Source organism: Calliphora vicina, chromosome 3 (genome assembly GCF_958450345.1).
Source record: "Calliphora vicina chromosome 3, idCalVici1.1, whole genome shotgun sequence".
NCBI lineage: Eukaryota > Metazoa > Arthropoda > Insecta > Diptera > Calliphoridae > Calliphora > Calliphora vicina.
The window spans coordinates 27398821-27423302 of record NC_088782.1 but is presented as its reverse complement, the minus strand read 5'-3'; the positions used below and the strand labels follow the sequence as shown (position 1 = coordinate 27423302).

Sequence of the window (24482 nt, the reverse complement as noted above, 5' to 3'; positions counted from 1 at the left end):
AATTATTTTAGATCATTTTAAGGAAATTCGTTGTATGGCGTAAGATGATTTCCATTCTGAAAACTATAATTCTGATTGCCCGAAAAAAACCTTCCTTTTTAAAAATATGTATTCCTCTACGTATTTATGAATTACAAAACAGTGTTCCAAGATTGTTAACTGTACATTGTGGTCATAGCTACCACCAATACGCTCTGAGTAATTGCTGAATTAAACCAAGGACTAATAGAGTCAATTAGAGTGAGTATTCTTGGTGGGGTCTCATTACCAGATTATGAGCTTTATTTGCGAAAGTTTTTTTTGAAACCCGCAATATATATTCATTTCTATGATTCCAAGGTGGAACAAAGGGCCAAAACAAATTTTTTTTATTGTGATCTATTCCGTGCTATCGGCTTCACTTCGGCCCAGGACTTTCCAGTTCAAATTGTTTCAGTCTTGATTTGTCTCCTCCTGGTGTTAGCGGGCCTGCCTCTTCTTCTACTGCCTTGGGGGTTCCATTCAATTGCGAACATGGCCAATCCAACTCCATTTACGATTGATGATCTGGATACGTATTGGTGTTTCACCTGCTCTTTTCCACAGGTCTCTGTTTGAGATAACATTCCTCCAAAATATCTTAAGCATGTATTGCAATTCGCTAGCTGTGTTGTTCCAGGATTCACAGCCGTACAACAGGGCGGAATACACGTTAGATGAAAAGAGGTCCTCATATCAATTTGAGGTGATTTCCATACTTTTTGCAGTGCCCCAAATATTTGGTTTGCTTTTTTGATACGATTTGTAATACTTCTCGGGAGCTGCCTGATGCTGATATGATACAGATATATAAACGATTGGACAACTATTTGGAACTTTTTGGAGTTGCTGGTATTTAAACGCTAGACCATGGTCTTTCCTATGTTAAATATGTAAACCAGCGTCACTTGTCGTGATCTGTATTTCCCCTATTTTGGCTGCCATATCGTTGAATATGTGGGCTAGGAGACATATGTCGTCGGCATAATCGAGATCTTCGAGGCGTCCAGTTAGGCTCCAATCCACAATGGTATCCCAACATTTGTTTGTCAGTAAACTTTGGGGAAACAATTGTAAAGATGAAGAGTTTGATGATTAACAATATATAATTGATGGTGTTTCTCAATCTCAGAAGAATGTTTTGAAATAAATAACAATCTAAGAATAAGTAATTAATCTATTATCGTTGGTTGCCAAAAGCCTTAATTAATTACAGTTAACATATAATTTGAAATTAAACTGTCTTTTTTGAGAACAAAGTTGAATCCCCCTGACTTCATATTTAGTACCCATAGTCCATCATTTGTTTGTCAGAAGTCTTTGAAGAATCAACTGTCCATTACGGATGTTTCTCAATCTCAGCACAAGAAATACTTGAAATATGTAAAACTCCTTAATAAAATATTGTGGTTGGTTGCCTAACGCCTAAATTACAATTAACATTTAGTTTGCATGTTTTCTATTGAGGAAAGAAAGTTTATAACTTTTATCTTAATTCCAAATTGAACTTTATTTAAATATTAAAATACGTCAGTGAAAAATCAAAATAACAAACTTTTCATTTTTAAATGACATTTAAACAAATGTTTTGACGTACATACATGACGTCTACCAGTACTAGCTAGCTATTTAACTAGCAGATAAAAATATAACAATTCTTATTTACCTGGCTTTAAATTATTAATATTTTTCGCCAAAAAAAAACTTCTCTTATAGTCTAAATAACTGAAATAAGATGAAGTATTTTTCTTAAACATTTCAAACTAAACAGACGTGCAACAAGTGATGCTCCGCCAAAAGCATAAAAAGACAAAATGAAAAGGCAAAAACTAAATTTATAAAACAAAAGGAACAGACAAACCAAATTGTCTGGCTTCTGTTAAATCAACAAGTAAGGTAAGCAGCATAAGACAATAAATTCCCAGGCTAAAACTAAAAAAATCTAGAAACAAGAATGTTTTCTTTAAATTAAAATCGAACACTGTCTGTTGTCAGTGGTTTGTAGACAGAATAAAGCAGCTGAAGAACATCATATAAAAAAAGAGCATTGATCTGTGACTAAATGTTGTTCGTCCAATGTTTTAAAAGCAAACAAAACTGAAACTAATAAACTGTGTTAACCAACATTGTGAAATTATCTGTTCAATAAAAAAAATGATTAAAAGAAGAAGGTCAAAATCCTTGGGTTTGTTGTCCTTCTTCCAGACATTACGATCAATGATCATTATTATGTTGTCGTGTAGTTTAATGAACTTAAAACAAATTCTTTGAGAATGCATAGAAGGAACTTTTTGTCTGTTTGCATGGAATTTATTTTGTAGAAAAAAAAAACTATTTCATTTCCAGACATACAAGAATATGCAGCCAATTATATTTCTTGGAAATTTTGTTTGCGATCAGCAGAGATGGTTTAATTGATACCCTATAATAAAAAGGGAGGCGAAAGTTATTTTGTAATACATTACATTTTTAAGTGAAATTTAAATGATTCTTAACAGATTTAATATGAATCTTAATTAACGTCATATTTTTGCCAACCACTTGAACAGCTCCCATTTTACTTCCTTGACATTTTCACACTAATAAACGACCCAGTTTTCCCAACATGAAGGCAATTGAGAATACTGACTTTTAAATTGTTAATTGTTTACATAAAACACAAAAAATAAATAAAATAAAAACAAATGTAGGCCACATTAATGAACAAATTCAAAGAAAAAAGTTCATAAAAATTCTAAGATATGAGAAATATTTTGATACTAATAATTTTAGAGAAATTCACCAGAAAAGTTTTATACAAATTTTATATAAATATTTATTAAATACTAGTACATTTAATAATTATTCCTTTATTTGGTTTTGTGCATAATTTTTTTATACTTCTAATTAAACGTCAATTTTTGTCTTCCTTTAATAGTTTCTAATAATCTAAACATCACATGTCAATTTAACGCCTGCTCTCGAAATTATTGGCAACAATAATATAAATAATACTAAGTAAATAAACAAATTTGATCAAGTTAATTACGCTAAAAATAAAGACTAACAAACAAATGTTAATAGTTGCATTTGTCTTGTGTGTTTGCGGTAATAGTTTAGAATTTTGATGGCCTAGATTTCATATGTCAGTATGTCAATGTTAGCGCCTAAAGTTTACAGTACGTTCTCGGTATATAAACATTATACGATCTTATTATCCGTAGTGAAAATTATTGAAAACCTGAGTAGAAACGAGTAACTCCAGGAATCGGGGAATGATAAACCAAATAATTGTTCTATATTCGGCTGTTCCGAATCTCAAATATTATAATTTTTTAATTTATTGTCGAGAACAAACATTTGGATTAATAATTTTCTCATCTAATTGTGAACTGATTTAACTCACTGTTAAAAGCTATATATTCAGGAATATATGTATGTGAAACATATGTATAAGAAGTTCGTCACTAAAAATAATTGAATAAAATTGTCTGAAAAGTCAAACATTTTTGAGAATCATTGCAACTGAATTCAGATGACTTGTATTGCTTTTGAGTTTCGAAATGAAAAAAAAAATGACACATATCGGTAAGCAATAGGAAAAAAACCTGTGAATCCGAAATCTTAGATCTTTCACCTCTTAAAGTTATGGTAATTTAAAATTAGAAAATTTAAAAATATTGTTAAGTTTTTACCTTTTAATAACTGTGGATTATTTCCTTTAAAAATTGTAACAACTCCTTATTTATTTTATACAAACACAATTTTATAATTCACAGAAATACACACACTTTATAATGTACAAGAATGCAACCGCTGCCACTATTTATACACAGCATTATCTTCCTTCCGGTAGCTTCATGACTGATCTTAATGGACTAAACTAGTATATTCGAATTCTAGAGTTAAATTCAAATTGTGCAATTTCATAGCATATCCCAGAGAGAGCGTTCTGCTTCGATCGAATCAAATATTAGTCGGACGGGGCAAGGTATCGGCTATAAAGCTATAAAGGTGAGGCAAAACTTCCGAACCACTTCATTCTAAATAGTTTTTAACAGATATTGCAATGTGTGGCATGATGGAATATAACTGTTTCATGTCTGACCGCATATTCTGTGCGTTTTACGACCAATGCTCGCTTCAACCGAATCAGTTGTGTTCGATACAGGTTCTCTGTGATGGTCTGGTCATATTTCAGCAGCTCATAATAGATAGGACCCTTTTGCTCCCATCAAATACAGAGAGTTACTTTGTTTATATGGCTTTGGTGTCGATTCGGCTGGTAGCCCGAGCTTCACATACGATCTCTTAGGCTTCGGTTTATCGTAATGGAACCATTTTTCCTCTCAAGTAATGATTCGGTGTAAAACTGATTTTCTTTTAAAACGTTCAAGCTGTATTTCAGACATACAAAATCGAATTTCAAGGTCTCTCAACTTCAATTTGTATCGAACCCAATCCCTGCTTTTTAGATGAATCCTGATGCTCGCAAACGTTTTAAAATTGCTGCTTGAGTAGTTTCTAATGATTTTGCAAGCTCTTGTTAAGTTTGACTACAATCTTCATGGAATAATGCCTCCAAGTCATGGTCTTCAAACTTTTTTTGGTTGGACTGGGTGATATTTGTATTCCGTGTCAAAATCACCACTTCTGAACCGCACAAACCATCTCTCGCAAGTTGAAACCGATGGAACACATTCACCGGAACAGATTAGAGGAATTTTTTTTTCAACGTTTATTTTTGTGAAAAGGGACTTAGCACTTTTGCACTCTAAGCCAACGATAAATATTTAGTAAGGAGTCGTGTTTATGAAATATAGTTCTGAATACAAGTTCACTACTCACTGTATGTATTTTAAAAAAATCAGATTTAATTAAAAAATTTTACACCTTTTAATAATTTTCAAACTATACAACGAATATTAATTTTTATGCAAATACAAAATTATAATTTCTATATACTATTTGTAACAGTACATTTTAATTTAAACATTGTATGAATATTTCTTGAAATATGGCCAACTTAATTGAACGCAGTTGGCAGCGCAATGACTTTACGAATGCATAAACAAACAATATGGTTACCTCTCTGCAGTTTTTATAACAATAACAACATAGAGAGAGAGATAGAGATAGAGAGATTCAATGAAGTTGTACCCGGAAATATGGTAACATTTTTTACTATTTTGCAAACTTAATAAAAATAAACCCTTTTTTATGCCACATACATTAAAATAGAATTTATTTACATAATGTCTACCTATGCATTACGAGTATTTAATTGTTATTTAAGAATTTGTTGTTTTTTTTTTTTGCAAATTTTCATAAAAACTTTATTTTGTTTTATAAGCGAATAAATAAAAAAATACCAAACCCAATGCCAACTAACCAAACCAAACAATTTGATGGCATTTTTACAGTACATACAGATGTATGTATAGTAAGTAGTTTTTGTTATTGGTTTTTATTTATAATGCCACGCGTATGTAAACAAATACAAAATCTGATCATGTACTTGAACAGACAGTAAATAGTAGTTGTACAGACGGACAAACAAATATACTCAAAGAAATACTACTTGTTCATACATTTTTTTTATTATTCACAGACATGAATAAGAAATCACTTGTAGTGATCATACAGATCCATGCATATGTATGATCATTTGCAAAAACAATAACAACAACTGTAATAACAACAAATATCACTATGAATTAATACAAACTTATAAATAAATAAACAAATAAATGCTTTTTATTGTTTATAAACTTTAAAAGTAACGTAGTACATTAAATTGAAATTAAAATATTCACAGAAACAGCTCAATTTTAAAGTAATGTTTAAAATCATATTAAACCTAATGACTATTTTTTAGAATTATGTTTAGTGTTTATGCTTTCTTTAGAGATTTTTTTTAGAAATAATTTCACTACAAATTTTAAATATCTATTTATTAAACCTTAAATTAACAATGGATCCAAATGCGTTCTAATTTATTGTTAAAATTTTAAATATGTAGTTCGATAACGTTGCGTTTGACTACTTTTTTTATCGTCTAAGTAAAAATAGAAAACAAAATCGATTAAATCTCGTTTTGATAACGAACCTTGGTAACAAGATAAAATTAAGATTTTTTTAATTAAATTTATAATATTTATTTAGTAAATAAAAAAACAAATTGGGCTGCCACATGAATTTGGCCAAAAATTGTTAATATCCCGATAAAAAAAAAATCGCCATTGCAAATTTAAAAATCGTAATTAGAGCATGGATATTTGGTTTTGGTGTCGATTCGTCTGGTTGGCCAAAGTGCAAAATGATTTTCTTTTATAGCGTTCAAACATCTTTTCGGACATGCAAACTCTTTCAAGGTGTCTAGGCTTCATTGACGTAATTTTGAAGGGTACATATCTGTCATTTATTCTCACTTAGTTATTGAACATTATAGTGTAAACAACAAAGTTTATTTTTGCTTCGAAAATGTCGAATTTTGTTCCAACAAAGTGTCATATGCGGGAAGTTTTGCTTTCCTTTTTTAATTTGAGAAAAAGTGCCGTAAAGCACACCGATTGTTTACCGAACCTTATGGTGAATGTGTTTCATACGGTTTCAACGTTCGAGAGATGGTTCTGCGGTTCAGTCAAACAAGTTTGAAGACCAAGAATTGGAGGCATTACTCCATGAATATTGTTGTAAATCTCAACAAGAGCTTGCAAAACATTGGGAGCTACAGACGACCAGCAGGATTCATTCAAAATCAGGGAAATGAAGCTGAAATCATGTTTGCACGGAATCATTACTTGCGATGAATAGATCACGATAACCCGAAGCGTAAGAGATCGTATGTGAAACCCGACCAAAGCCAAATATCCATGGCACTGAGGTAATTATTGGTATTTCGTAGGAGCAAAAGGGTCCTACCTATTTTGAGCTGCTAAAATCTACCCAGACCATCACAGGGAACCTGTAACGAACACAACTGATTCGGTTGAATTGAGGATTGATTGGAAAACGTCCAGAATATGCGGCCAGACATGAAACCGTAATATTCCACCAAGACAACAATCTGCTACATTTGCAATACCTGTTAAAAGAAAGAATTTTTGAGAAGTTTTGCCTCACGCCTTATAGTCCAGACCGTGCCCCATACGACAACCATTTGTTTCGTTCGATGCAGAACACTCTCTCTGGGATACACTTCACTTCAGAACAGAGTAAGCGAAATTTGCTTGAGTCGTCCGTGGCCTCAAAATATGAGCAGTTCTTTTAGCGGGGAATCCATATATTGCCAGAAAGATGGGAAAAGGTCATAGCTAACAATGGAATAAATTTATATTCAATAAATGTTTCAAAAGAAACGCTTTAATATAAATATTTGTCCATTGTAATCTGTGGCCATTTCCAAAGTCCTAATTAAAACTTATAAAATTTGGTTAAACAAATTAAAGAATTTTTTTGGGGTTTAAGAATTGGTTGAATATAATCTGACAGCACTTGCGATTTGAACTTTAAGGATCAATATGGAATTATTTTCTACTGCTCAGTTTTAATAAAACAAATTCAAAATATTATTACTTAATCCACAGATAATAAATACTGAAGATTTTACTAAAATTGGCATTATGCATTATGTTCGTCGATTTCTGTATAAAAATTAAATTTAATAACTAGAATTTGTGTAAATTTCTTTTATTTCAAAAAACACGAACACACTCTTAACGCCTTATTGCATTTTAAATACATAATGCCTTAAATTTTGTTTTTATTTATTAAATAATTAACATTTTCCATTATTACATTAGAAGGTTAATGATCCATACATACAAACACGCATAAAATGAGATAAAAAAAAACACCAATTGTTATGGTCAAGTTCATTATTATTAGAAAAATTTAATGAAAATTGAATTCACTGTAGGAAAACGAGAAAGAAAGTTTTTCTCAATTGTTTTCAAACTGTGTGAACAAGCATTCGTTGAATTTAAAATCGATCGTCGTGTATGCGATCGATCGTTTTATGATGATGGATTTTTTTTTTGGCTGGTTGTGGTGGTCTTCTCACAAAAAAAACCAAAGAAAAAGGAATTTCCGTTATATTCAATTTAGTCTCGCAGAGATAATCAAAACACACGGTTCGCTAACGAAAATCATTCTAATATTTAAATAACGGAAGGCGAATTTCAATTTTAAAACTAAACATTTCAATTTGTGTAGTGATCATTTGAAAAACAAGAAAGATAATTTTGTATTAAAATTACATTCACATATAATAAAAAGAAAAAAGATTTATTTTTAAAATAATAAAATTAAAAGAAAATTAACAAAAATAAATAAAGAATTCTAGTGAAAAAAAGCAAAAGCATTATATAGTATTGTTTTGAATTTGTTTTGCAATATACAGTGATCTATTTACAGCTGGTATTTTAGTAATTAAATATATATTATTAATATATTTTTGTTGCTTATATTTGTAATTTATGTTAAACAAGGTATGTTGATTATTGTATTAATAATGAAATTAATTTCATTTATTTTAATTTCAATTTTAAATATAAACATTTTAATTACATACATATTTTCATTTCAATACAGCTGGTTTTTGTTTGTAATTTCAAAGAAATTATTATTTAAATTTATGTTTTTTTAATATTTAATAATTACATTAACTTGTTGTTATATTTAAAAACCGGTACATGGTTTTTTATTATTTTGTAATTAATTAAAAAAAGAATTTGCTAATTACAGTAAAAGTTTTCCGTTATGCATATTTATTGTTATGTAAATGTAAATAATTTATAAATAAATAATTATTGATGTATATTTAATATTTATAATATTGAAGTAAGCTTTTTATTATAACGTTTAAACTATTTTTGAAATTCTAATTCTGGTTTTATCAGCTTTATACCGGTTTAGTTACATTAAGTCGGAAAGTATAACAAACTAGAGAGTTTTAAAAACTAGTTTCTGTTGTTATAATGATTTTGTTAAAGTTTATATTAAATATAAAATTTCGCATTAAGTTACAACAGAAACGTAATCTTTCCAAAACCTTTTAATAGTAAAAAAAATTGTTTGGAAAATGTTCGAGATATTAAAAATGCCCCCAATCATTATGTGTCTCAGGCCACTTGTAAAGCAAAAGTCAGAAAATATTTTTGTCGTTTTTACAGTTTCTTAAAAACTATTATATAGTTAGGAGGACATTTTGAAAGAATTTTAAATATGAATTTATTAGGTGTATGACTTAAAAATGCGTGATTTTTTTAAGTTTCTGATCCAGGTTTTCATTCAAAGTTCAAGTCTTCCTTATACTGTTTAATGGCTTTCGAAACAGTTTGACGATGAACCTTCAAATCTTGTGCTAGGGTTGTGAAAAGTTCAAATATTTTTTTATTTAGTTTAGCATTTAAGCTCTAATTATACCCATCACCTTCGTGAGAAGGATATATATCAGTTTGTAATTTCGTTTGTAATTTCCACAATATAATTTTCCGACCCTATAAAGTATATATATTCTGGATCCTTATAGATAGCGGAGTCGATTAAGCCATGTCCGTCTGTCTGTATGTCTGTCCGTCTGTTTGTTGAAATCAATTTTCTGAAGACCCCAGATATCTTCGGTATCCAAATCTTCAATAATTCTGTCAGACATGCTTTCGAGAAGTTTCCTATTTAAAATCAGCAAAATCGGTCCACAAATGCCTGAGATATGAGGAAAAAACCAGGACAACCTCGATTTTTAACCTATTTTTGACCTATATCTGGATTACTAAGACATTAATATAGACAATTGGATATCTAATGATAGATATTTCAAAGACCTTTGCAACGACGTATATAAGACCATAGTAAGTTGGGCCTACAATGGGTAAAAATCGGAAAAAATATTTTTTAACCCGAATTTTTTTTTTCCAAAAAAATTTAAAAAACCAAAAAAAAAAAATTTCAAATTTAAAAAAAAATTTAAATTAAAAAAATAAAAATTTTAAATTTTAATGTAACAATTTGAAATAAATTTTATTCTAAAAAATAAAAAAAAACTGGAAAAAAAATTTTTTGTTTACCTAAAAATATTTGAAATTTTTATTTTGAATTATAATTTGGTGAAGGGTATATAAGATTCGGCACAGCCGAATATAGCTCTCTTACTTGTTTTTTTACAATTTACTATTACAAATATATTTTAACAATGCTGGTGTATCTCGTAATCTTTGCTGTTCCTATTTAATCTTAATTATTTGAAAATTTAATGGAATTTTCAAAATTTAACTATAAAATTTTATTAATTGTACACACGTCATATTTTTAACAAGTTTTGTGTGCATTTTATAATCTTTTTTTCTTGACAGTTGTCCAAAAAGTGAAAATATTTACATATTCCAAAAAAAAACTACTGCGGAATAATCGATAAACCACAATATTTTGTTTTCAATACTAAACCAATTAGCCGTGAACTTCAAAAATCTAGTGAAAACACATGTTTGGAAATTATAAAAAAAATAAATAAAATATTAAAAGTCAAATTTTATATAAATAATTTGCAATGATAAACAGTACAGTCAAATACAGGTTATAATGAATATTATTAATAAACACTGAAAATCGTAGTTTTTCGAACAAAAGTAATACTAAATTTTCGAATATTTTTAATAGATATAGATGAGTAAATTTTCATAAAGGAATGACCAAGAGTTCAAATGTAATATTATAATTCGTAATATGTATCATTATAGAAATATATTAAATTTATCTTTCCTTTTCAGTTCGTTATAACTGTATTCGACTGTATATACAAATAGATAAATTAAAGATTTTCATATTTTAATTTTATAGAAACTCATTATTTATGATTGATGCTTTTGACTCATTTATTGAATCAGAGAAATGCATGTTGAGTGAAATTTATGTTTATCATTTTGAATTTGAAATTGTTCGAAATTATTTGTAGCAATTAAATCATTAAAGACAGACAAAATAAGACAGTCCGACATTTATTTTAATTGTCTGTACTTAATTACACGATTTTTAATAGATTTTAATTAATTTGAAGACAGACTTTGACTTTTTACAGTGGGCTGGATAGTATATTTGCATGTAATTACACGATTTTAATAGAGTTTAATTAACTTGAAGATGGACAGACATTGTATTTTATGATGCGCAGTGGGCATAATAGTAGATTTGTATGTTAATTAAGTCTAAAAATTACTCATTTATTTAAATTTTCAAAATCTAATTCAATTTGATCTCTTAACAGTTTCATTAGAGCATTCATTACGACTTAATTCATTGGCTTAATTCCTTAGCAGTTCAAACGTTTTGAATTTGATCCTTGGATAATTTATTCTTTTAATATTCATCATAACAATAAATGACATTTGTTGTCAAGACAAAGTTGTCCAAGCAAAAGCACCAACAGTTTTATCACAACGAAGCAATAATACTAATAAATGGAGACTATACCTGATAATTTTTTATCTAGACAACCATTTTGAAGATTATCATGATACAAATTTATCAGGTATAACCAGGGGGTTAAAGAGCTAATTCCTGATTGAATCATTAAATAGTTCTTCAATTTAAATTTATTACAAATAGGTTTTAGAAACAGTTTTCTATTCATTTAGTAAATGATTAAAAACAAAACAAATACAAATTAAACAATGAAAACTTACATATTTTCATTAAATTTGGATTTTATTTGAATTGACAAATATTCAATCATTTAAAGATTGAATGAATATTACTATGAATTACTTCAATTATAAATTAATTCTATTCAAAAAAAAGACTTTGAATTAAGCTAAATAACAACCCCCATATTCCTAAACAATTGTTTAATTTATAAAACAAAATTTCCACACATAAATTTGTTTATTACTATTTAAAAACTGTGTATGAATATGGAAATATTCTTTAGCTTTGGCATTGGTTTTATGAAGTGTATTGTTGCAATTTTGAAATTCTGAATTGAGGTTTTAGTGAACAAAAGCTCCAATTAAATTAACTAATTCGAAGTTCTGATTAAAACTGATAAAAAAAACATGATGGTCAATGAAAATCTAAAGATCCAACCAAAATAATTCAAAACTGACAGTAAAAATAATATCCATAAATTTCAATCTAATTTTTTAATATCCAAACCAGAGCAAGTAAGCTAATTTGGATGAGATATTTATATTCTAATCCAACGCCAAATTGAAAGTTGGATTAGAAGCTAAATAAAGTATTGGAACTAAAGCAGCACCCTCAAAGAACCAGTCACATAACTAGTTCTTAGTTTCTTTTTATATAAAGTGTTGGAACTAAAACACTACCCCCAAAGAACCAGTTACATAACTAGTTCTGTCTTAGTATCCTTCCCCCTAGGGTAATGAATCAAATAGAAATATTAAAAACTATAAATTTTAAATAAATTTATTACAATTTTTGAAAATTTCTGGTAATTCCATGCATTTTACTAATAACTACAAACAGATGCTTGAGATTCCAAAAAATAAAATAATTTGCACAAATTCACTTGAACTTCAAAGTGTAATGAACTTTTTTCTTCTCAAACTCAAGTGGTTCATGTTCTTTGAATATATATTTTATTTAACAAACAAACAGAAATAGTTTAGTTTCAGTTTTCTCTTTAAATGCTTTGGGTGAAGGATTTTTTTTAGTAATTTTCACGATCATTTTTTTATATACATACAAACATACTTTGTTTACACTTAAATTCCGCATTTGATTTGTTAGATTTTTACAACAATTTTACGCTTTAATTAGTCGTCATTTTATGCGCGCAATTAATTTATTAATAGAGTGATCGCATGGGGTGGTTGGTTGTAAGAACGTGAAATAAAACAGTCTCAATTAATAGTGAGTGAGTGGTTCACCTTCATTTAATGATATACGTATTAAAAATTGTTGTCATTTGTTTTTTTTTGTAATAATTTTCGCATACATGTGTTAAAATGATCAATTACCTAATAATTATAGCTTTATCACAAAAAATACTGGAACTTATGTTTAAAAAAAATCTATAGGTAGTCGTATATTGTTAAGAGTTTTTTTCATTACAAAAAAACTGTTTAATTCCAACTCATCAAGTGTGAGAGAGTAATTATTAAACAATCGATCGTTTTATACTCATTTAAATTTTAAATACCACCAAGTAAATTGTACTCATTCTGAAATCAGCTGTAGTTGTTGAATAAGTTTCTATATTTGTTATATTTTATGTTAAACTCTGGGGATTTGAAAAGTTTTATTCAGTTCAGTACGTGCTCTCTAAACATCTAAACGTGCGTGTTGAGTTTATTTCAATTTCTAAAGTTGAGGTAAAATTTGTGTATTTTTTGTTGTATTTGGTTTCTTGGTATTTTCTTATCAAGTTCATCAACCATTTTTTGCTTAAATATCAATTAATTATAATTTGTTATAAAAAATAACAAATTTAACAAAAAACTGTCGCGAAATAAAACGTCAGCACATGTGTAATCTAACACGTGGATTATTAAATACTTGTAGTTATGTTGTGTTACATTCATTGCGTTCTCCTTTTCCGCATTTTTTTATTGCCAATCGTGTAAAATTCGTTTATTCTGAGAACTACGTACTTGTAGATACGTTCGTTGTGTTTTTTTCTGTCTTTTGTTGTCTACCAAATAATTTTATGAAATTGTATAAAAAAATGTATTTTTCAGATTCTGTTTTGTGTTTTGCAGTGTTTTTTTTTTGGTTGTGTCATTTTTTGTTTTATGGTGAATTTCTTAACAAAAAATTTTTTTTTGCATTCAAAATGTGGGTCATAAAATTAGTGTCAAAATTGTTGGAATTATTCGTGGTTGTTGTAAAGATTCTTAAATAATGAGATAGAAAACAAATACTAAGGAGTGAGATCGAAAAATTCTTAACATACATATATGTTTATAAAAAAGAAACCACTAAACTTACAGCTTTAATTTTTTTTTTATTTGATTGAAATTATTATTACAATTTACAAAAAAAATTATTTTTATAGTTTTAATCACTAGTGATGAAATTTTGAACCTTTTTCGGAAACCCTTCCATTAACGTTTTTATAGTGCTTTCTGTCACTTTGCTCGAACATGTAGTCCATCTCCGTTTAAAATCTACCACACTTTTGGACACCTTTTTTGTACTCTTCAATTCTCTTTTAACAAGAGCCTAATATCTCTCCACTGGCCTTAGCTCCGGGCAGTTTGGAGGATTTGCCTCTCTTGGTACAAATACCACATTATTGTTCTTGTACCACTCAAGGGCTTGTTTGCCATAGTGACAGGATGCCAAGTCAGGCCAAAAATAAGTGGACACATTATGAAGTCTTATGAATGGAAGCAGCCTTTTTTGTAAACATTCCTTGATGTAAATTTCGGTATTTATAGAGCCCGTTGTAACAAATGAGTGGCTTCTTTTGCCGCAACTGCATATTGCTTGCCATACCAAGAACTTTCTGGGAAATTTTGTCTGCTTTTGGGTCCTAAACTTTTCTTCAACATTCCCTCGAGCATCAGCAACATAAAATTTTTGACCTGGAAGTTGCGAAAAATCTGCCAGAACATACGTTTCGTCATCCATTATGCAGCAAGAATATTTTTTTATAAAACTTGACTTCAATTTCCGTGCTCTGTTTTTGGCCTCTAAATTTTTAGTAGCGTTCCTGTCAGGAACTTTTTGAGCCTTGTATGTTTTTAAACCTGCATTAGCTTTAACTTTTCGTACCAAATAGTCCGAGCACTGAGCTAACCGGGCTGCTTTCCTACCGGATGTGTTGGGAGCTCTTTTGAAAATGCGTTCTATTTTTTTGGCTTTAGAAACATCATGTGGACCATTCCTTCTACCTGAACCAGGTTTTCTATCAACTGACAAGTTCTCCCGGTACTGTTTAATAACATTGGAAACAGTTTGACGGCAGACCTTTGTATGCTTGGCCAACTTTTTGTAAGACCAAGTTGGGTTTTGTTGAAAATATTTAATAATTTCAGTACGCACTTTTTTCTGGTCACTCATTTTAATCAGATTAACAAAAAAATTAATATAATTGACATTACACATAATAACTGACATGTTTTTCAAAGGTAACTTGATCAAAAAAAAATTCAAATAATACTTGGGTTAAAAAATGTAATGAAAAACGTGTGTTAAGAATTTTTCGATCTCACTCCTTACTCGCATAGACTCTTAGTTTATATTGTTTTGGAAATGCTAAAACGTTTTATTTTCAAATAAAATGTTTATTTTTTTATGCAAATTTATGAAAAAGTATTTTCAGTGAACATTTTTATTATTATAAGTCATAATGAAGCAATAATACTAATAAATGGAGACTATACCTGATAATATCTTATCTTGACAACAATTTTGACGTTTATCATGATAAAAATGTATCTGGTATAGACAGGGTGTTAATTTTAAGCCAAATAATATTTAAAAAAAAACTGTTAACGTTAAAATTGCCTATCCCCCTGCCTATACCAGATAAATTTGTATCATGATAAACGTCAAATTGGTTGTGAAGACAAAAAATGATCAGGTATAGTCTCCATTTATTAGTATATTATTTCTTCGTTATGCTCAATGCTTCGTATTGCTCAGACAACTTTGTCTTGACAACAAACGTCATTAATAGTTATGATAAATATTTGTCAAGTATAGACATGGGGTATATATCTATGTACCTCATAAATGTTTGTCACGATAAACGTCAAAATGGTTGTGAAGACAAAAAAATTATCAGGTATAGTCTCCATTTATTAGTATATTATTTCTTCGTTATGACAAAATGGTTAATGCTTTTGCTCAGACAACTTTGTCTTGACAACAATCATGGTTACCTAAGTAAAAAAATGGTAAAACATTTTGGATAGATTTTTTTTTCTAAAATTGTGAATTTTGTTAGATGTTTCTCCACATAATTTATGATAACTCAAAAAGGGTTAGACCGATATTATTGAAGTTTACATAGCATTTAATCTGTTAATATATTGCATTTTAATGGGATCAGTAGTTTCGGAGTTATAATACCAAATTGAAGCAAGAAATATATTTTTTACGTGAACATAGCAAATTTTTGTGTTTAAAAAACTCATAAAAAATCGAAAACGACAGACCTTGTTCAGGTTTATTACTTTGTCGCAAAGCCTCATATAATAGCAACAAAATGAGATATTGATCATACAAATCGATTGAATCTTTTCGAAGTTATTCACAATTAAGTGAATTCGCTTACTTTCACAAAATTTAACTTTTTTGTTTGATATACATAAAATTGAGTAATTAATGTTCTTCTTTCGATTGATTAAATATTGAAAACATTTTCCCCATCCTATGTACAAATTTTCACTTATGTATATATTGCGTTTCAATCAGCTTAGTAGTTTCGGAGTTATAATAACAAATTCAAGCAAAAAAATATATTTTTTATGTGAAAATAGCAAATTTTTTTGTTTTAAAAAAATCATGAAAAATCGAAAACGGCAGAAATTGTTTAGATTTATTGCTGTATTGCAAAGCCACATGTAATAGGAACAAAATGAGGTATCGATCATAAACATCGATGGATTATTTTCGAATTTATTCACAATTAACTGAATTCGCTTATGTTCAGAAAATTGTATGTGCGTACTAGCGTGTACTTTGAGTGTAAATTTTACATGTGTTTTGTTATTGTAATACAAATTTTAACAAAAACAAAACCCATGTAAAATGTACACTCTAACAGAATTAAAAGTTGTGTAGATTTATTTGTAATTGATACAAAGCTTTCGAAATTCTTTAAGGACATTTGTCATAAAATAATTATCGAAAAATTCAACAGTTTTTAAGCTCTCCTGAAAAAATATGAAAATTTCTCTTAAATTGTTTTGTCAAAAGTCCACAGATGTTATTTAGGAACTTATAAATGATATGAATTGAAATTAAATCATGCAAATTTATGCTGAAACTTTTTTCTATTTAAAATTGTTTTAAATAGAAAATAAAAAGTCTTACGTTTAAAATATTCAAAATGTCTGAAAGGATTTCGAATAACTTTCCAGGTAGTACCAAAATATGACTTTAAAACGAATCAAGAAATTCTTCAGGTAACAAAAAAAATTGATCTTCCATTTTGTTTTTGATACAAAAAGTCATTAGATGCCATAATAAGACAATCTACACATACATAATCCAATAGGACGGATCATAAATTGTTAATAGAGGGATATTCTGAGCAATAAACAATATGAGTCTAATATGGTAACACCAGAAAGTATACAACTTTGACATATAAAAAGCCAGCATCAGGTGGCCTCAAGGAAAGAGAAAGGAATAATAATTATTGGTACCTAAATTATTGGTTTTTAAATTAAATCCCTTTGTGTTCTGATAGAAAGAGAGAAATATAATAAGTGTTTATATGCTGTCTCATGACACCTAAACTGAAATTTTGAAAAAATAAACAAGATCTTTTTTTGTAAATCTCCATAATTAAAATAAAAACGTTGTAATGTAAATCTTGTTAATATACTCTCGATAAAATACACAAATAGTTTTTGTATTGAACTTGAATTAAGTATGAATATTTATTTACTCTGTACATACATTGTTCTATGTATATTTTTCTAATTTTATGGCCAGACATTTTCATTTAAAACAATTTACTTCTTTGACGCCCAATAGTACTTTTATTATCTACTTTTGGTGTTTTTTTCTTTTAATATTTTGTTTTAAAATTCTTCATTGTTGTTTATTTTCCAAACACACAACAAAAGTACCAGAGTAGTAGGTATAATTAAATTTTTGAATAATTTTGTTTATTTTTAAAATATTTTATGGTTTTAAATAATTTGGCTACTTTAATGTTTTACTTTATTTAGGGTACATGAAAACCCATAGCAATTTATACTATAATATAGTATTAAACGTAAATACATATTTAAATTAAGAACAATAGAAAGAAAAAAAGAAAGAAATTAAAAAAAGGAGGTCCATTAAAGAAGTGCCTACGTAAATATTAATTCTATTACGATTATTATTTATTTTTATATACATATAAATACTTTTGTTTAATTATATGCAAATAATATAAACCATACATGTTTAGGATGATAAAGCTTTTTTAATTAAAAAAACAACTTTTTCAGTTTTTTTTTTTGAAATTTCATTGTCACTTTTTGTTGCCTAAAAAAAGGGAAATTTATTCTAACAAAAAGAAAATCAGCAATAGTGATGGATTTCTTTTGTTTAAAAACATTTTTTAAAAATCTAGCCAAATATCTATAGCGATGTGCCAAATATGCCATGAGCCCTCTAGAGGAATGACAGAGGGCAAGCATGGTCGAGCATATGTCTGTCCCTGCTCATTTGACAGTTATCCAATTAAATGTTTTATTTGTTATAACTTTAAAAATATAATTAGTAAATTCACAAGTTATTCTATCATGTCATATTGTCATAATGTTCTAATATTTCACGACTCGGTGGATTGGATTATCCGGCTCTTAGGTGTTCGTCGCAGAGTAGTATTTTTAAACCATTGTGAAATATTAGAACATTATGACATGATATGAATCATCTAAATATGTTACTAATTGTTTTATTTTGTTTAGTATTATTTAGGTTTTATTTTTAGATTCTGATTTCGGTTTTTTTTTCTGCACAATTTTAAATACATAATTAATTTAATCATTTGATTATAGTTTATTTTCATTTAGATAATTTTGTATAAGAAACAAATTTGTATATTTTCTTTTGTCGATATATTCAACAGGTACAATCAATGTTCATTAAAAGTGAATCACTAATTTTGAGAAATTTGCCAAAAAAAAAATAATTCTGTTTAAAGTCCATTTAAATGATTCCTCAGGAATGTCGGAATATATAACACAATAAAAAACAATGATTTATTTTTCTTTTTTTTAATAAAAAAAATTATATTCCACATATTTGCTACATATAAATAGCATAAATTAGTGTACCCCACATATATATGGATACTATCTAGACGTGAAAGAATTTAAAAAAAAACTAATTTGATTTATGTAATAATGATTTGTTTATACACCTTATAAATAATGTCTTCCCCTTAGTACTCACTCACTTAGGGTCATATATGCTTAATTTAATGTTTCTAGGTCCATTATTATAGAGAATTCAAAAAGTACCATTAGAAGAAAGAACTAAATATACAATTGAGTCTCCCTTTTTGCCATGTTAATACAATTAAGCCCTATTCATGGTTCTTACTTCTGAACCTTATTAGCTATATTTTTTTGTCAATAAATGGTCAAATAATTTAAAATATTACAAAAGTACCACTAGATGAAAAAGTACCAATTTCTCTTTTCCCTCTTGAATATCCGTCAATTTTAAAATACTTAATTCTGCCGAAATTTGTTGTGTCACAGATATGTCTCAAACGATTCAAATCCGTTTTCATGTGCTCAAGAAAAAATATGTTTTAAAAAAGTACCAAAAACTGTTTATCCAGATTTGGCCAAATTTACACCTTCGAACATGAGTTCCAAATTACACCCTACATTTGTATTGGATGAACTAATGTTTAAAATATAATAAAAATTGGCTTAATAAAATGTATTTTTCCGTTTTTATCCCCTTTTTGGTACATTTTGTTCCCCATTGAGATAATAAAAATACAATAGTGGGAGCCCGTAATCAAAAATATTCATATTTTATGAAAAAAATAGCCAAAGTAAATATAATTTTTACCCAATTAGGGTTCGAATTCCCAAAAAGTACCAAATTAATTAGATGTATGACTTAATAATGCGGGACTTTTTAAAATTTTTAACTTTTATTTTGAAAGCTATGACATTTTCCCATCTTTCTGGCAACATATGGATTTCGAGCCAAATGAACTGCTCATCTTTTGAGGCCAAGAACGAATCAATCGAAACAAATAGTAGTCGGATGAAGCGGGTGAGGCAAAACTTCCCAACCGCTTCATTCTAAATAGTTTTTAACAGGGTTATCATGATGGAATATTACGGTTTCATGTTTGGAAGCATATTCTGGTAATTTTTTGCCCAATTCTAGCTTCAAACGAATCAGTTACAGGTTCCCTGTGATGATCTGGCCAGATGTCAGCAGCTCATAATAGATTTTGGTCCCACCAAATATAGGGCTTTACCTTAGCGCCATGGATATTTCGCTTTATTGTCGATTCGGCTGGTTGGACGGGCTTCACGTCCTATCTGTTACTCTTCGGGTTATCGTAATGGGTCCAAAAAACGATTTTTTTTTTAGCGTTCAAACATCATTTCGGACATGTAAAATCGTCTTTCATGGTCTCTCGGCTTTAATTCGTATGGTACCTAATTTCCACGTTTGTGGATGAATCCTGCGTTCGCAAACGTTTTGAAATTAAGTAGCTCCCAATGATTTTGCAAGCTCTTGTTGAGAATGAAGCTAGTAAAAGTCCACTTTTTCTTTAGAGCATATTTTTATCTAAAAATTATAAACCTACTTAAATTAAAATTGAATTCAAAATTGTTAGAACATCTAAATTTGTAAGCAAATCCTAGAGAGATCTCTTAATTATGTGTAAATCATGTGGTTCCATAGTGTAGCGGTTATCACGTCTGCTTTACACGCAGAAGGTCTCCAGTTCGATCCTGGATGGAACCAGAGAGATATTTTTTTAAAGATAATTTACATTATATATAAATATTTAAATTAGCAAGTCTACAGCACTGGAAATTCCTTCTGGAGTTGGAGTTCAATACAGCATTACCTTGCTAAGACCAACAATACCATAAAAAATATTGATAATCATGTTAATTCTCTATATTTTTGTTATGGTTCAATAAACATTATTGTAAACCAACTGTCTGTCAAATATTCCATACGAAACAATTCTATTGAACTCTCTTAAAGTGTCAATAACATTTCCAATTCAATCAGCAGCAGTTGTCAAAATGACAGATAACATGACCATTATATTTACAAACTCTTCGCAGATAAACATTTAAGATTAAGAAAATAAACAAAAAATCAAAATTTATTTAGAAAATATTAATTTTCTAATATTCCAAAATGTTTAGTCTAATAGAAAAGAGCAAAATTATTTATTTATTTAAATATTTTGATTTTTCATCTTAGAAAATGTCTTGCAAATTCATTTAATTATTGATTTTATTGTTTTAAATTGTTTATTTACTGTATTATAAACAATTTCTTGAGGTAAATTTCATGTGGGTTTTGATATAAATTCAGGTCACATGTTTCTTTGTCTTTGTTAATTTTATATAGAATAATAATAATTTTTGAAAACCTCACTTCCTTTGCAATAAGCAACAAAAATTTATTAAATTTATTTATTAATTCTTTTAAAAGAATTTGATTTTTTTTCATTATAATTATTAACAAAATTTTGCCATACAAATATTTAGCAATCAATCATAAATTTTATTTATCTCTATGCATAATTAATGTCTCTTTTTGGTTTTCTTTTTATTGCTTTAAATTTGAAATGAAAATTTTGTTTATTCAAATATTGTAGGTACATATTCTTTACAACTCACTCACTTAGTCAAGGCCATGTGTTGTCTTGGCCTCAGACATCATGAAAAGGTCAAACATATGTCAGCGCAATGTTTGGAGAAATGACCCAGTTTAAAGATATTTGTATTTTAATGAGAACAAAAAACAGAAAAACGTCGTAATATTTTAAACAGAAACTATGAATGAGTTATTTATAGCATTATGGCAAGAAAATGTTTATAATTAATATTAAATACCCTACATTTAGTTAAAGGGGATTACAAATTTTACATCAATAAGATTCTTTTGCGACAACAGAAATATTATTTAGTAAATTGATCATCAATACATATTGTAAAGCTATTTTGTAATGGATTTTATTGCAGAAAACTTGTATGCTGCACTAAGGAATTAATTCAGCAAAAATTGAATTCTTAAAGGAATGTATTCCCAATAAATTCAAGCCCTTGAACATTGGGCAATAAGCATTTTTACTGAAATTCAAGTTGAAAGCAAGTGTAATTCAAGCCTTGAATTATAGTCAAGCAATTGAATTAAAGTTGTATTACACTTTATATCAATAGCTTTCTTCAGTAAAAAGGAAACATAATATTTGCTTTCAAGTCAAATTCCAACAAAATGTTCAAGTGCTTGAATTTTTGGGACTTTGGTGCTTAAAATTAATTCTTGAATATTGGATGCATTAATGGAATGGTAAAGAGATACAATTTGCTTTGGAAATTTAAATAGGAATTAATTCATTCGAACCTTTGATTATAATGGGTCATAAAATTGGACCAATAGCTAAAGTATATCAATATTTTGAGAGAATCTAATAGGATTTATGTTTAGTTCTAAATTGTTTTTTAAAATTTGAGTTTTTTCGCCACAAACATTTAAGCCCCTAGAATAAAAAAAAAATAGTAAACACTTTTTTATTTTTCCTTAAATAAGGGTGAATTTTATACACACCAAAATCATTCCTTGAACCCTTATTTTTTCGTTAATTTTGCCCCTATATATTATTCTTTATAATTCCCATTTAGTTTAAAAAATATTTAATGCAAATAGTCATGTTTGAGCTGATTTCAGCATACTTACCTGGCGTAGGGGTTACCGTGATCATCAAGGCAGTTCCCCCGGAGTGAGGCTTGATCATTGCACTTTAAGACTTAGTTGACCTCCGCGATTATTCCTAATGTGAATAACTCGTGCGTGAAATTTTTGATAGCCGGGAATGGCGTACGCGCCGTCCCGACATTAAATAAATATATTTCAAATATTAGATATTAACAAGTAAGAGTGTTATATTCGGCTGGGTTTATATGGGGGTAGGGTCAATTATGGACCGATACTCAGTTGGTAGAAAGATTTAGGTTCATATAAAACTTGTTTATGTCGAATTTCATTACGATATTAATTATTATAAGACAATTATGAATGTTCAAATCGTTTTCTGAGGGGGACCTTGTATGGGGACTATGGACAAATGTTGCCCGATTTTCGCCATACTTTATACCATGTTCACACGACGGCATTATTCGTCATTCACGCTCTCATTCGTCATTCAACCCAATTACGAACTGAATTACATGATTCGCCATACAAAATTTCAAGTGCGAATTACCTTGTTCGTACGTAGTTCAGTTTGAATTACCTTATGAATTACGAACGAATGACTGTCATCTCTAATTTTTATCGATTATTTATGTATCAAAATCAGCTGTCCAAACAAAAATGTTAAAACAAAACAAAATAAAGAAAAAGATTTTTGTATTAAATAAATAAATTAAAAGAAATAAAAAGTCTGATTAAAGTTAAAGCCACGCAGCTCTGCCATTCTTTCAGCCCACACCTCTAATAAAGCCCGATCGCTGCCCTGGTCCCACTTGCTTGCACTTTTTCTTTTTTCTAATAATGAAAATAATAATTAAATTATATTTGTTTAATTAATAATGCTACAATTTTATGTTTTTACTTACCTTTTTTTATCCATTGCCAAATTACAAATTTAAAATTCGCACCAAACAAACAAAATAAACAAAAAAACAAAACATGTAAACAGAAGAAAAAAAAAACAAGAAGAAGAAATAAATAAATAAATGTCAAACTGAATTACGAATGTTGTCGTGTAAACAGGTTGATTCGCAATCGTAATTCAAAACGCGAATTAGGTAATTCAGACTGCCGTGGAAACATGTCATTACAGTATAATTTCAGAGTAATTAGAACTATTTTGTTAAAAATTTTATGAGGATTGCCGCATAAATCATGCTGAAATCATGAACCGAAATTTCAGCAAGCTAGCTCTTTCGTTTGGGTTCTAACGTGTTTTCAACTGACAGACCATACGTGTGGTCATAGCTAGATCGTCTTTGAATCTTTAGAGGACCCAGAATATATATACTAATGTGGGTCTGCTACAAATATTTTGATGTGTTACAAACGAAATGTTGCCATCAATCAAATACCTCCTATCTTTTTTAATGGTGGGTATAAAAACGTTTCATTCGGCTAAAGAAAAAATCTTAATTTTTCTATTTAAGAGAAATTGTTATTATGTTTTTTTTTTTATTTTTTTCTGATTTTATTGTACCAAATTTATACACAAGACCTCCCATACTGCAGAATCTTTAGATAAACCCATAACATACAATATTCGTATTATGTTTCCCATTATTTTTTAAGCCTTTTGCTTCAATCTGTTGTTTTTATTTGGTTTAATATAAACATTTAAATTGTTATTATTATTACTTTTTTGTGTTTTTGCTGAAATGTATACTGAGCGCGTGCGCTTTGTTCTGCAGCTAAATTACTTAAGTTTCGAATATCCATTCGAATACCCGCCAGACGTAGTACAACTTATTTTATGCTGATATTTTTTTTAGCAACGCGTTTTTATTATTGTTTTGTTGTGTTTTTAAATTTGCTAAATAAACATTTAAATTTGTTTGTTAATGAATTGAAACTGTATCTTCTTATATGATTGT

General features: G+C 28.6%; 1 long non-coding RNA gene and 2 other non-coding genes across 4 annotated transcripts in view; all 3 read left to right on the top strand.

Annotated features, from left to right (window-relative positions):
* Positions 1-24482, top strand: part of LOC135956050 (uncharacterized) — a 43915-nt gene that overhangs the window by 9594 nt on the left and 9839 nt on the right. The window contains exon 1 of one of the 2 annotated variants that reach the window (XR_010576333.1): positions 13230-13328. The exons of the other annotated variant lie outside the window; for it this stretch is intronic. This is a non-coding gene — a long non-coding RNA (uncharacterized LOC135956050). Of the gene's footprint in view, positions 1-13229; positions 13329-24482 lie in introns of those variants that run through there. 2 annotated transcript variants of the gene reach the window in all.
* TRNAV-UAC (transfer RNA valine (anticodon UAC)) lies at positions 20565-20637 on the top strand. The gene has a single exon. It is a non-coding gene; the product is annotated as a tRNA-Val (tRNA).
* LOC135956122 (U1 spliceosomal RNA) lies at positions 22586-22751 on the top strand. Its single transcript, XR_010576361.1, has one exon. It is a non-coding gene; the product is annotated as a U1 spliceosomal RNA (small nuclear RNA).